The following is a 13,979-nucleotide window of genomic DNA, read 5'->3' as shown; positions in this document are numbered from 1 at the left end:
ACACATACCTTAGAAGAGGCTATACCACTCCCACAGAGATGGAGTGGGTTAAAGGTTGCATTGAATACTGATCTAAAGTCACTTTTTTATTTCTCTCCTGAATGGTTTTGGTTTCTATTTGGGATGGGGAGGCTGATCCTAGGTGTGTGCATATAAGGGGCAACTATACCCAAAGTTTCAACATCAAGGCTAATGACATTACTATTCCCATCAGAGCAAGCTAGCTAGCTAACATACTTAGGGCAGCTCTACCGCCTTTGAGACATCTCTCCCTCATCAGTGAGTCCAAATGAGATTAGACGTTAAGACGAACAAGCCAGCGACAGGATGCCAGGAGACGGATTAAATATAAACGTTCTACTTCCTCCCGGCTGTCGTGGCGACACGCTCGAAGGAGCGTGTCGATCACCATCGTCTTTGCCCCGTGCTCCCGCTGTGTAAGTCACCATGACAGGTTTCACCTGCGACGATCTTACGCCGCCGTCCTGGAAGGGAAAGATTAAGGAGGGGGTGACGGGATAACGGACAGTGTCCTTATTATTTCAGTTGTGAAGCTGAAGGGGAGTGTGTGTGTGTGTGTGTGTGTGTGTGTGTGTGTGTGTGTGTGTGTGTGTGTGTGTGTGTGTGTGTGTGTGTGTGTGTGTGTGTGTGTGTGTGTGTGTGTGTGTGTGTGTGTGTGTGTGTGTGTGTGTGTGTGTGTGTGTGTGTGTGTCTAGCTAAAGATGTGTAGTTGAGGTAGTCTCCTGAAGATGTCAGGAAATAAACAATTACACACCGATCATGAAGATAGATCTAATTTTAAAAAAGACCGATTCAATTGTTTTACCAGTTAACATGGGACCTACCAGTTAAAATGGGACCTACAGTATTTTTCTACAGAATACTGTATAGACTTTGCTGCACACAATGATACTACTACCACAATGCAATGAAGGCCCTCCCCTTGTCCAATCTCTTGTCTACCCATGTCATTGTGCCTCTAGGTTTGCTTTTAGTGGGATTGAAATAGAGCCTTTATGGAATAATGGAGGTGAACTGGGTAAATTGATATGATTGATTATTGAGCCACTAGTATAGCAGGAGACACATATCCCATCATGCCACTAGTCAGGATGGTACAAAATGGAAAACATTTCATTGTCAATATTTTATTTCCTACATTTCAGATAAGTTTTTGTTTGTTTATAATTCAGCATTGTTTATTGTTTACCATGTTTGTTTATTGTTTACCATGTTTGTTTATTGTTTACCATGTTTGTTTATTGTTGACCATGTTTGTTTATTGTTTACCATGTTTGTTTATTGTTGACCATGTTTGTTTATTGTTGACCATGTTTGTTTATTGTTGACCATGTTTGTTTATTGTTGACCATGTTTGTTTATTGTTGACCATGTTTGTTTATTGTTGTCCATGTTTGTTTATTGTTGACCATGTTTACCATTTTCCCCCTTTGCACTGCATTCCTCTGCATCGGAGCTCTGGACATCTCTGTGGGCCTGACGTTGCCCTTCGTATTATCCCTGGTCTCCTGTTACACATCGCTAGCATATCACTGCATATTCATTCAAAGTGAAAGTCACCCAGTAAAGTACAACTTGAGTAAAAGTCTGAAAGTATACGGTTTTAAATCTACACTGAACAAAAATATAAATGCAACATGTAAAGTGTTGGTCCCATGTTTCATGAGCTGAAATAAAAGATCCCAGAAATGTTACTTACGCACAAAAATATTATTTCTCTAAAATGTTGTACACAAATTTGTTTACATCCCTATTAGGGAGCATTTGTCCTTTGCCAAGATAATCCATCCACCTGACAGGTGTGATATATTGAGAAGCTGATTAAACAGCATGATCATTACACAGGTTCACCTTGTGCAGGGGACATTAAAAGGCCACTGTGAAATGTGCAGCTATGTCACACAAAACAATGCCACGGAGGGAGCGGGCAATTGGCAGAGCTGTTGCCAGAGAATCTAACGTTCATTTCTCTATCATAAGCCGTCTCCAACGTAGTTTTAGAGACTCTGGCAGTACGACCAACCGGCCTCACAACTGCAGACCATGTGTAACCACGCCAGGCCAGGACCTCCTCATCTGGTTTCTTCATCTGCCGGATTGTCTGAGGAGAGTTGGGATGCTGAGGAGTATTTCTGTCTGTAATAAAGCCCCTTTGTGGGGAAAAACTCATTCTGATTAGCTGGGCCTGGCTCCCAAGTGGGTGGGCCTATGCCCTCCCATGCCCAACTATGGGTGAGCTCATGCCTATCATGTGAAATCCATAGATTAGGGCCTACATCAATTATTTCAGTTGACTGTTTTCCTTCTATGAACTGTAACTCAGTCAAATCTTTGAAATTGTTGCACATTGTGTTTATATTTTTGTTCAGTATACTGAAGTATCCAAAGTAAATGTAATTGCTTAAATATACTTAAGTATCAAAAGTAAAAGTGTAAATTGTTTAAAATTCCTTATATTAACCAAACCAGATGGTACCAATTTCTTGTTTTTTAAAATGTATTTATGGATAGCCAGGGGCACACTCCAACACTTAGTGTGTGTTTAGTGAATCCACCTGATCAGAGGCAGTAGGGATGATCAGGGATGTTCTCTTGATAAGTGCTTGAATTGGACCATTTTCCTGGCCCACTAACTATTCAAAATGCACTTTTGGGTTTCAGGGAGTAAAATGTACATGATTGTTTGTAAGAATGTAGGGTAGTAAAAGGTAAAAGTAGTCAAAAATGTTAATAGTAAAGTACAGATACCACAACAATTAAGCGGTACTTTAAAGTACTGTGGTAAAAGTGGTAAGAAGGCTGTGGTAACCATGCTGGTTAAGTATGCCTTGAATTCTAAATAAGTCACTGACATTGTCACCAGCAAAGCACCCTCACACCATCACACCTCCTCCTCCATGCTTCACAGTGGGAACAACACATGCGGAGATCATCCATTCACCTACTCTGCGTCTCACAAAGACATAGCAGTAGGACCCAAAAATCTGAAATTTGGACTCATCAGACCAAAGGAGCGTGGTGTCAGACCAAAGGAGTGTGGTCCCACATCGACGGGACAGTAGTGGAGAGGGTAGTAAGTTTTAAGTTCCTCGGCGTACACATCACGGACAAACTGAATTGGTCCACCCACACAGACAGCGTTGTGAAGAAGGCGCAGCAGCACCTCTTCAACCTCAGGAGGCTGAAGAAATTGGGCTTGTCACCAAAAGCACTCACAAACTTTTACAGATGCACAATCGAGAGGATCCTGTCGAGCTGTATCACCGCCTGGTACGGCAACTGCTCCTCCCACAACTGTAAGGCTCTCCAGAGGGTAGTGAGGTCTGCACAACGCACCACCGGGGGGCAAACTACCTGCCCTCCAGGACACCTACACCACCCGATGTCACAGGAAGGCCATAAAGATCATCAAGGACAACAACCACCCGAGCCACTGCCTGTTCACCCCGCTATCATCCAGAAGGCAAGGTCAGTACTGGTGCATCAAAGCAGGGGCCGAGAGACTGAAAACAGCTTCTATCTCAAGGCCATCAGACTGTTAAATAGCCACCACTAACATTGAGTGGCTGCTGCCAACATACTGCCTCAACTCCAGCCACTTTCAATAATGGAAAAATTGATGTAAAAAATGTCTCACTAGCCACTTTAAACAATGCCACTTAATATAATGATTACATACCCTACATTACTCATCTCATATGTATATACTGTACTCGATACCGTATACTGCATCTTGCCTATGCCGTTCTGTACCATCACTCATTCATATATCTTTATGTACACTGCTCAAAAAAATAAAGGGAACACTAAAATAACACATCCTAGATCTGAATGAATGAAATATTCTTATTAAATACTTTTTTCTTTACATAGTTGAATGTGCTGACAACAAAATCACACAAAAATGATCAATGGAAATAAAATGTATCAACCCATGGAGGTCTGGATTTGGAGTCACACTCAAAATTAAAGTGGAAAACCACACTATAGGCTGATCCAACTTTGATGTAATGTCCTTAAAACAAGTCAAAATGAGGCTCAGTAGTGTGTGTGGCCTCCACGTGCCTGTATGACCTCCCTACAATGCCTGGGCATGCTCATGATGAGGTGGCGGATGGTCTCCTGAGGGATCTCCTCCCAGACCTGGACTAAAGCATCCGCCAACTCCTGGACAGTCTGTGGTGCAACGTGGCGTTGGTGGATGGAGCGAGACATGATGTCCCAGATGTGCTCAATTGGATTCAGGTCTGGGAAACGGGCGGGCCAGTCCATTGCATCAATGCCTTCCTCTTGCAGGAACTGCTGACACACTCCAACCACATGAGGTCTAGCATTGTCTTGCATTAGGAGGAACCCAGGGCCAACCGCACCAGCATATGGTCTCACAAGGGGTCTGAGGATCTCATCTCGGTACCTAATGGCAGTCAGGCTACCTCTGGCGAGCACATGGAGGGCTGTGCGGCCCCCAAAGAAATGCCACCCCACACCATGACTGACCCACCATTCATGCTGGAGGATGTTGCAGGCAGCAGAACGTTCTCCACGGCGTCTCCAGACTCTGTCACGTCTGTCTTGTGCTCAGTGTGAACCTGCTTTCATCTGTGAAGAGCACAGGGCGCAAGTGGCGAATTTGCCAATCTTGGTGTTCTCTGGCAAATGCCAAACGTCCTGCACGGTGTTGGGCTGTAAGCACAACCCCCACCTGTGGATGTCGGGCCCTCATACCACACTCATGGAGTCTGTTTCTGACCGTTTGAGCAGACACGTGCACATTTGTGGCCTGCTGGAAGTCATTTTGCAGGGCTCTGGCAGTGCTCATCCTGCTCCTCCTTGCACAAAGGCGGAGGTAGCGGTCCTGCTGCTGGGTTGTTGCCCTCCTACGGCCTCCTCCACATCTCCTGATGTACTGGCCTGTCTCCTGGTAGCGCCTCCATGCTCTGGACACGACGCTGACAGACACAGCAAACCTTTTTGCCACAGCTCGCATTGATGTGCCATCCTGGATGAGCTGCACTACCTGAGCCACTTGTGTGGGTTGTAGACTCCATCTCATGCAACCACTAGAGTGAAAGCACCTCCAGCATTCAAAAGTGACCAAACCATCAGCCAGGAAGCATAGGAATTGAGAAGTGGTCTGTGGTCACCACCTGCAGAACCATTCCTTTATTGGGGGTGTCTTGCTAAATGCCTATAATTTCCATCTGTTGTCTATTCCATTTGCACAACAGCATGTGACATTTATTGTCAATCAGTGTTGCTTCCTAAGTGGACAGTTTGATTTCACAGAAGTGTGATTGACTTGGAGTTACATTGTGTTGTTTAAGTGTTCCCTTTATTTTTTGAGCAGTGTACATATTCTTCCTCCCTTCACACTTGTGTGTATAAGGTAGTTGTTGTGAAATTGTTAAGTTAGATTACTCGTTGGTTATTACGGCATTGTCGGAACTAGAAGCACAAGCATTTCGCTACACTCGCATTAACATCTGCTAACCATGTGTATGTGACTATTTTTTTGTGTGATTTCCACCGGTCTAATATCCATTGCTTGTGTTTCTTGGCTCAAGCAATCCTCTTATCTCTTATTGGTGTCCTTTTAGTAGTGGTTTCTTTACAGCAATTCAACCATGAAGGCCTGATTCACTCAGTCTCCTCTGAACAGTTGATGTTGAGATGTGTCTTTTATTTGGGCTGCAATCTGAGGTGCAGTTAACTCTAAAGAATGTCTCCTCTGCAGCAAAGGTAACTCTGGGTCTTCCATTCCTGTGGCGATCCTCATGAGAGCCAGTTTCATCATAGCACTTGATGGTTTTTGCGACTGCACTTGAAGAAACTTTGAAGTTATTGAAATTTTCCGCATTGACAGCCCTTCATGTGTTAAAGTAATGATGGACTGTCATTTCTCTATACTTATTTGAGCTGTTCTTGCCATAATATGGACATGGTCTTTTACCAAATAGGGCTATCTTCTGTATACCACCCCTACCTTATCACAACACAACTGATTGGCTCAAACGCATTAAGAAGGAAAGAAATTCCACAAATTAACTTTTAACAATGCATACCTGTTAATTGAGATGCATTCCAGGTGACTACATCATGAAGATGGTTGAGAGAATGCCTGCAAAGCTGTCATCAAGGCAGAGGGTGGCTACTTTGAAGAATCTCAAATATAGAATATATTTTGATTTGTTTAACACTTTTGTAGTTACAAGATTATTCCATGTGTTATTTCGTAGTTTTGATGTCCTCACTATTATTCTACAATGTAGAAAAGAAAAACCCTTGAATTAGTAGGTGTGTCCAAAATTTTGACTGGTACGGTATGTCAAACCCCTACATAGACAACAGCCCCTAGCCTCTACACAGACAACAACCACCAGTCTCTATACAGACAACAACCCCTAGCCTCTATACTGACAACTCCTAGACTCTACACAGACAACAGCCTCTAGCCTCTATACAGACAATGACCCCTAGTCTCTATACAGACAACAACCACTAGTCTCTACACAGACAACAACCCCAAGACACTACACAGACAACAACCCCTAGTCTCTACACAGACAACAACCCCTAGCCTCTATACAGACAACAACCCCTAGCATCTCTAAAGACAACAACCCCTAGTATCTATATAGACAACCACCCCTAGTCTCTATTCAGACAACAACCCCTAGTCTCTACACAGACAACAACTCCTAGCCTCTACACAGACAACAACTCCTAGCCTCTACACAGAAAACAACCCCTAGTCTCTACACAGACAACAATCCCTAGCCTCTATACAGACAACAACCCCTAGCCACAATACAGACAGCAATCCCTAGCCTCTACTCAGACAACAACTGCTGGTCTCTATACAGACAACAATCCCTAGTCTCTATACGGACAACAACCCCTAGGCTTTACATAGGCAACAACCCCTAGCCTCTATACAGACAGCAACTCCTAGCCACTATACAGACAACAACCCCTAGTCTCTATACAGACAACAACCCCTAGTCTCTACATAGGCAAAAACCCCTAGTCTACACAGACAGCAATCCCTAGTCTCTACTCAGACAACAACCGCTGGTCTCTATATAGACAACCCCTATACCTCTACATAGGCAACAACCCTTACCCTCTATACTATACAGACAACAACCCCTAGCCCCAATACAGACAACAACCCCTAGTCTCTACATAGGCAACAACCCCTAGTCTACACAGACAGCAATCCCTAGTCTCTACTCAGACAACAACCACTGGTCTCTATATAGACAACCCCTAGCCTCTACACAGACAACAACCCCTAGCCTCTACACAGACAACAACCACTAGCCTCTACACAGACAACAACCCCAAGTCTACACAGACAACAACCCCTAGTCTCTACACAGACAACAACCACTAGCCTCTACACAGACAACAACCCCTAGTCTACACAGACAACAACCCCTAGTCTACACAGACAACAACCCCTAGTCTCTACACAGACAACAACCACTAGCCTCTACACAGACAAGAACCCCTAGTCTACACAGACAACAACCCCTAGCCTCTACACAGACAACAACCCCTCGTCTCTAACAGAGACAACAACCCCAATCAGGGCTCAAGCTGGCATTCTGGGGTATATTACCTCGCAAGATAATCCTCTATCAATTCAATGTGCTGTTGTTGTTGGTGCTGCAACCACTAAACATTAGCATTCCATGCACTACAACCCAATTTTGTTTGTTGTGATTGGATTTCTGCTCATTAGCATGGAGAGCGCAGCACGATTAAAAAGCCAGCTCTCACAATGGGGAGTGGAAGTTAAATGATGGCCTACTTAGCTCTGGGAGAAGAGGGGCAGCTTCAGTGTTGATTCTCTCAATTTTTCCATTACTGAGCTACCCTTTACTGCCCAAGACAGTTCGGGGTAGCATTTGGTGTTAGCCGTACCTGACCTAATGGAGATTTGATCCCTAGTTTAAATTCAATAAATCTGTATTGTGCCTGAAGGGCAATTTGTTTGCAGCATGAAACACTTGATATTTTAGTAAGGCTTGTATTGTCATCTTGTTTTGGTTGTATCCTTTCAATCTGCTGAAATAGCTAGCAATAGCTGTAACATGTTCCATCTACCAACCGCTGGTCAAACGAGGAAGATGTGGGAGTATTTGACAGCACTAGTATTTTTCTCCACTCATGTTGACTGCGACAAACAGATTCCTGGAGAAAGTAATGTTCATCATTTAAACCAGCAAGTCATCAGATTCTGCAAAAAGAAAAAGAAAAAATAAGAAGAGCTCTGCAAAAACAAATCCATGCTGGCTAAGTTTCTCCCTAGTCGGACCATCTATAATGTATCCACTGTTGTCTTGTGTGGTTATTGCTTTAGTTTTTCTGTGCCTTGTGTTTGTTTGGTGCAGTGATTTAGAATGGTGATTTCTGTTGGACTTCAGATGGAACTACAACCGTTTTCCCAACTGTCCGGTTATGTGAAATAAATGCACTCTTAGAACACAGTCCGCGAATCAGAAAGGTGCATTCAGTTACTCCGTGGTATAAATTCATAACTCAGTCTTTGTCTTTTTGTAGCTTAAGGTGGTGACCCCTAGCATAGATAAACAGGCCAAGGCTGATAAACAACAGAGTCGAACGGCAGCTATTTTGCCTTGCTTTTTCCATAGTCCTTCATGACTCATTTATGATGTTGTATTGGGAATAGTGACAGGTTTCTCCCTGTAATGGTCCAGTTGTCTGCCTCAAGGCTACACAAAGACACAGAAGCTGAAACCTCCCTTGGTTCTTCCCAGACAACATTTGGTTTCCTTGAGGGTGGTTTTGTCAAGGTCTGGGTGACACTCGTCCTTGGAATGCTAGACGTGACATGGCCGACGTTGTATAGACGTGATTTACTGCCTCAAGATGAGCTAGTTAATCCCTACAGGCTGAGGTGTGTGTGTGCGTGCGTGCGTGCGTGCGTGTGTGTGTGTGGGTGTCATGATCAACCCTCATTCCTGAATACCATCTATTCCTTACTCTAGCTATATATGAGAGCTACAGTGTATTAGGTTTCACTGTTATGGTGGTTTGGTGTGTATTCTACCACCCAGGAGATAGATAGTGATGGGTGATGGTGTGTATTCTACCACCCAGGAGTTAGATAGTGATGGGTGATGTGTATTCTACCACCCAGGAGTTAGATAGTGATGGGTGATGGTGTGTATTCTACCACCCAGGAGTTAGATAGTGATGGTGTGTATTCTACCACCCAGGGGTTAGATAGTGATGGGTGATGTGTATTCTACCACCCAGGGGTTAGATAGTGATGGGTGATGTGTATTCTACCACCCAGGGGTTAGATAGTGATGGGTGATGTGTATTCTACCACCCAGGGGTTAGATAGTGATGGGTGATGTGTATTCTACCACCCAGGAGTTAGATAGTGGTGGGTGATGTGTATTCTACCACCCAGGGGTTAGATAGTGATGGGTGGTGTGTATTCTACCACCCAGGGGTTAGATAGTGATGGGTGATGGTGTGTATTCTACCACCCAGGGGTTAGATAGTGATGGTGTGTAATCTACCACCCAGGGGTTAGATAGTGATGGTGTGTATTCTACCACCCAGGGGTTAGATAGTGATGGGTGGTGTGTATTCTACCACCCAGGGGTTAGATAGTGATGGGTGATGGTGTGTATTCTACCACCCAGGGGTTAGATAGTGATGGTGTGTAATCTACCACCCAGGGGTTAGATAGTGATGGGTGATGGTGTGTATTCTACCACTCAGGGGTTAGATAGTGATGGGTGATGTGTATTCTACCACCCAGGGGTTAGATAGTGATGGGTGATGGTGTATAATCTACCACCCAGGGGTTAGATAGTGATGGGTGATGGTGTGTATTCTACCACCCAGGGGTTAGATAGTGATGGTGTGTATTCTACCACCCAGGGGTTAGATAGTGATGGGTGATGGTGTGTATTCTACCACCCAGGGGTTAGATAGTGATGGTGTGTAATCTACCACCCAGGGGTTAGATAGTGATGGGTGATGGTGTGTATTCTACCACCCAGGGGTTAGATAGTGATGGTGTGTAATCTACCACCCAGGGGTTAGATAGTGATGGGTGATGTGTATTCTACCACCCAGGGGTTAGATAGTGATGGGTGATGGTGTGTAATCTACCACCCAGGGGTTAGATAGTGATGGTGATGTGAACTGTGAGGCAGTACTGCCACTGCTCTGTTTGCTAGGCTGTTATGTAACCCTGGAACATAGAGGCAGAAGGACAGAAGGAGGGTGAAGGAGGGGGAGTGGACTGAAGATGGAGGGGGTCAGCTCTTTGTTCATTAAGGTGACCCCCTCAGAGTGGTCACCATGGAGGCATGACAGCCCTTTACTGTGTTGTGCCGTTGCCGTGGCAACCTAGAGTCCTAGGATTTTGTCCGTTTCATCCTCCATGCACAAGCGCACACACACACACACACACACACACACACACACACACACACACACACACACACACACACACACACACACACACACACACACACACACACACACACACACACACACACACACTGTGACTCAATTAACAAACCACCCCCACATTCATTTGTGAGTGTAGCAGGATGGAGGATCAAATCAAATCAAATGTCATTTGTCACATGCACCTTACCGTGAAATTCTTACTTACAAGCCCTTAACCCACAATGCAGTTCAAGAAATAGAGTTAAGAAAATATTTACTACATAAACTAATGTAAAAAATGTAATAAAAAGTAACACAATACAATAACAATAACAAGGCTATAAACAGGGGGAACCGGTACTGAGTCAATGTGAGGGGGTACAGGTTAGTCGAGGTACATGTAGGTAGGGCTAAAGTGACTATGCATAGATAATAAACAGCGAGTAGCAGCAGTGTAAAAACAAAGGGGTGGTGGGGTTGTCAATGTAACAAGTCCGCGTGGCCATTTGATTAATTGTTCAGCAGTTGTGGCTTGGGGGTAGAAGCTGTTAAGGAGCCTTTTGGACCTAGACTTGGTGCTCCAGTACCGCTTGCCGTGCAGTAGCAGAGACAGTCTATGACTCAGGTGACTGGAGTCCTTGACAATAATTTGGGCCTCCCTCTGACACTGCTTAGGGTAGAGGTCCTGAATGGAAGCAAGCTTGGCCCCAGTGATGTACTGATCGTCGCACTACCCTCTGTAGCACCTTACGGTTGGAAGCCGAGCAGTTGCCATACCAGGCGGTGATGCAACCGGTCAGGATGCTCTCAATGGTGCAGCTGTAATACTTTTTGAGGATCTGAGGACCCACATGCCAAATCTTTTCAGTCTCCTGAGGGGGAATAGGATTTGGTGTGCCCTCTTCACGACTGCCTTGGTGTGTTTGGACCATGTTTCGTGATGTGGAAACTTTCGCCCCTTTCCCCTACAGCCCCGTCGATGTTAATGGGGGCGTGTTCGGCCCTCCTTTTCCTGTAGTCTACGATCAGCTCCTTTGTCTTGCTCACGTTGAGGGAGAGGTTGTTCTTGGACAACAGTGTGTTTTCCCCATTGTTTTCTCTACACGTGTCACGGTCAGCCTGTTCTTTTAAAAGGATCCACTTCCTCACTCATCTCTGATCCATGGAAATGAGTGTAAAGTTGTGCTGTCTGAAGACCTGGCCACAGTGTACACACACACACACACACACACACACATTACTCGCTCACAACCTCACTCACCTTGCCTTATCTGCTTACTCAAATCCAGGCCCTAATGGGCTGCCCCCTACAGTGCAGAAATAAGCCTGTCCACGCACACATGCTCACACACACACACACACACACACACACACACACACACACACACAAACACACACACACACAAACACACACACACACACACACACACACACACACACACACACACACACACACACACACACACACACACACACACACACACACACACACACACACACACTTCTGAGCGCTACTCGTAACACATATGCTCACACACACTTAAGCATGTATTGTATGTGCACTTTTACAGATAAACCCGCAATTGCCAACACATACACACACACATGCAGCATAAAACTACTACTGTACAGACTCACAGGCACTATACCTTATGTGCGTGTTTTTACAATACCATGTATACACACACACCTGTTGGCACAACTAAACTCTGGTATACACTGTTCACCCTGTAGTCCATGTTGTGTGTGTGTGTGTGTGTGTTTGTTTTGAATGTGCGTGTCACATGACTCTCTGTACTGTACAGGCCAATCTATAATCCCTAAGCCTCTTTAAGACTGTGTGTGTGTGTGTGTGTGTGTGTGTGTGTGTGTGTGTGTGTGTGTGTGTGTGTGTGTGTGTGTGTGTGTGTGTGTGTGTGTGTGTGTGTGTGTTGTTGAGGACTGTTGGCACTAATCCTGAGTGTTCAATGGGCACATTCTCTTAGTCTAAGGTCATATCGCAAGAAGCTTCTGAGGCCTGCTGGGACAAATATTGGAGAAGTCCCAAGCTTCTGAGGCCCGCTGGGACAAATATTGGAGAAGTCCCAAGCTTCTGAGGCCTGCTGGGACAAATATTGGAGAAGTCCTAAGCTTCTGAGGCCCGCTGGGACAAATATTGGAGAAGTCCTAAATCATTCCTCAATAGAGCGTAGAGTAACATAAGAATGAAAGTATATTGTTTCTTCATGAGCGCTAAACATCCTATCTATGAATATATTTTACAATGTCCAAAATGTCCAAAATGTTCAAAAAATGTAATACGTACTTCTTTGCCAGCACCATATTAGGCACTTGAAGATGAGAGATGTTTTACTGTTTGGCACTGTGCTCTTCAGCCCTCTGCTCCTGGCTTGTTTTTCGCATTTCATATGGTGGTCTCTCTGTTTCTCTCTCTCCTCCCCAACATGTGAAGGTTTGAGCAGGTCAGCACTTCACTCGCTCGGCTTAAAAGGCTAATGCTAGCACGCTAATGACCGTTGAGCTTGGACTAAAATGTTTGCAACTGTTTTCAGTGAAATGAGCATTCAGCATGATGCTGATCAAAGAAACGGTCACGACTTCCGCCGAAGTCGGCCCCTCTCCGTGTTCGAGCGGTGTTCGGCGGTCGACGTCACCGATCTTCTAGCCATCACTGATCCATATTTCATTTTCCGTCACTTCTGGTTCCATTCACATCAATTACAACATGTTGTGTGTTTAACCCTCTGTTTCCCCTCATGTCCTAGTCGGTGATTGATCGTTGTATGTTCTGGTGTGCTGTATGTTCTGGTGTGTTGTATGTTCTGGTGTGTTGTATGTTATGGTGTGTTGTATGTTATGGTGTGTTGTATGTTATGGTGTGTTGTATGTTCTGGTGTGTTGTATGTTCTGGTGTGTTGTATGTTCTGGTGTGTTGTATGTTCTGGTGTGTTGTATGTTCTGGTGTGTTGTATGTTATGGTGTGTTGTATGTTCTGGTGTGTTGTATGTTATGGTGTGTTGTATGTTCTGGTGTGTTGTATGTTCTGGTGTGTTGTATGTTCTGGTGTGTTGTATGTTCTGGTGTGTTGTATGTTCTGGTGTGTTGTATGACATGATGACTCCTTGCTGTCCCCAGTCCACCTGGCCGTGCTGCTGCTCCAGTTTCAACTGAACCGCGGCCCTAGGACCATGCAGGACTATCATGATTCCTTGCTGTCCCCAGTCACCTGGCCGTGCTGCTGCTCCAGTTTCAACTGTTCTGCCTTATTATTATTCGACCATGCTGGTCATTTATGAACATTTGAACATCTTGGCCATGTTCTGTTATAATCTCTACCCGGCACAGCCAGAAGAGGACTGGCCACCCCACATGCCTGGTTCCTCTCTAGGTTTCTTCCTAGGTTTTGGCTTTTCTAGGAGTTTTTCCTAGCCACCGTGCTTCTACACCTGCATTGCTTGCTGTTTGGGGTTTTAGGCTGGGTTTCTGTACAGCACTTTGAGATATCAGCTGAT

At 44.8% G+C, this 13,979-nt stretch overlaps 1 long non-coding RNA gene across 1 annotated transcript in view; it reads left to right on the top strand.

Moving 5' to 3' along the window:
• LOC135505600 (uncharacterized) overlaps window positions 1-13,659 on the top strand; it is a 38,214-nt gene extending 24,555 nt beyond the window's left edge. The window contains exon 3 of the long non-coding RNA XR_010450299.1: window positions 13,603-13,659. This is a non-coding gene — a long non-coding RNA (uncharacterized LOC135505600). The remainder of the gene's footprint in view (window positions 1-13,602) is intronic.
• Window positions 13,660-13,979: the final 320 nt, after the last annotated feature.

Source organism: Oncorhynchus masou, chromosome 19 (genome assembly GCF_036934945.1).
Source record: "Oncorhynchus masou masou isolate Uvic2021 chromosome 19, UVic_Omas_1.1, whole genome shotgun sequence".
In the NCBI taxonomy this organism is placed as follows: Eukaryota; Metazoa; Chordata; class Actinopteri; order Salmoniformes; family Salmonidae; genus Oncorhynchus; species Oncorhynchus masou.
This window is presented reverse-complemented; position numbering and strand designations above follow the sequence as displayed.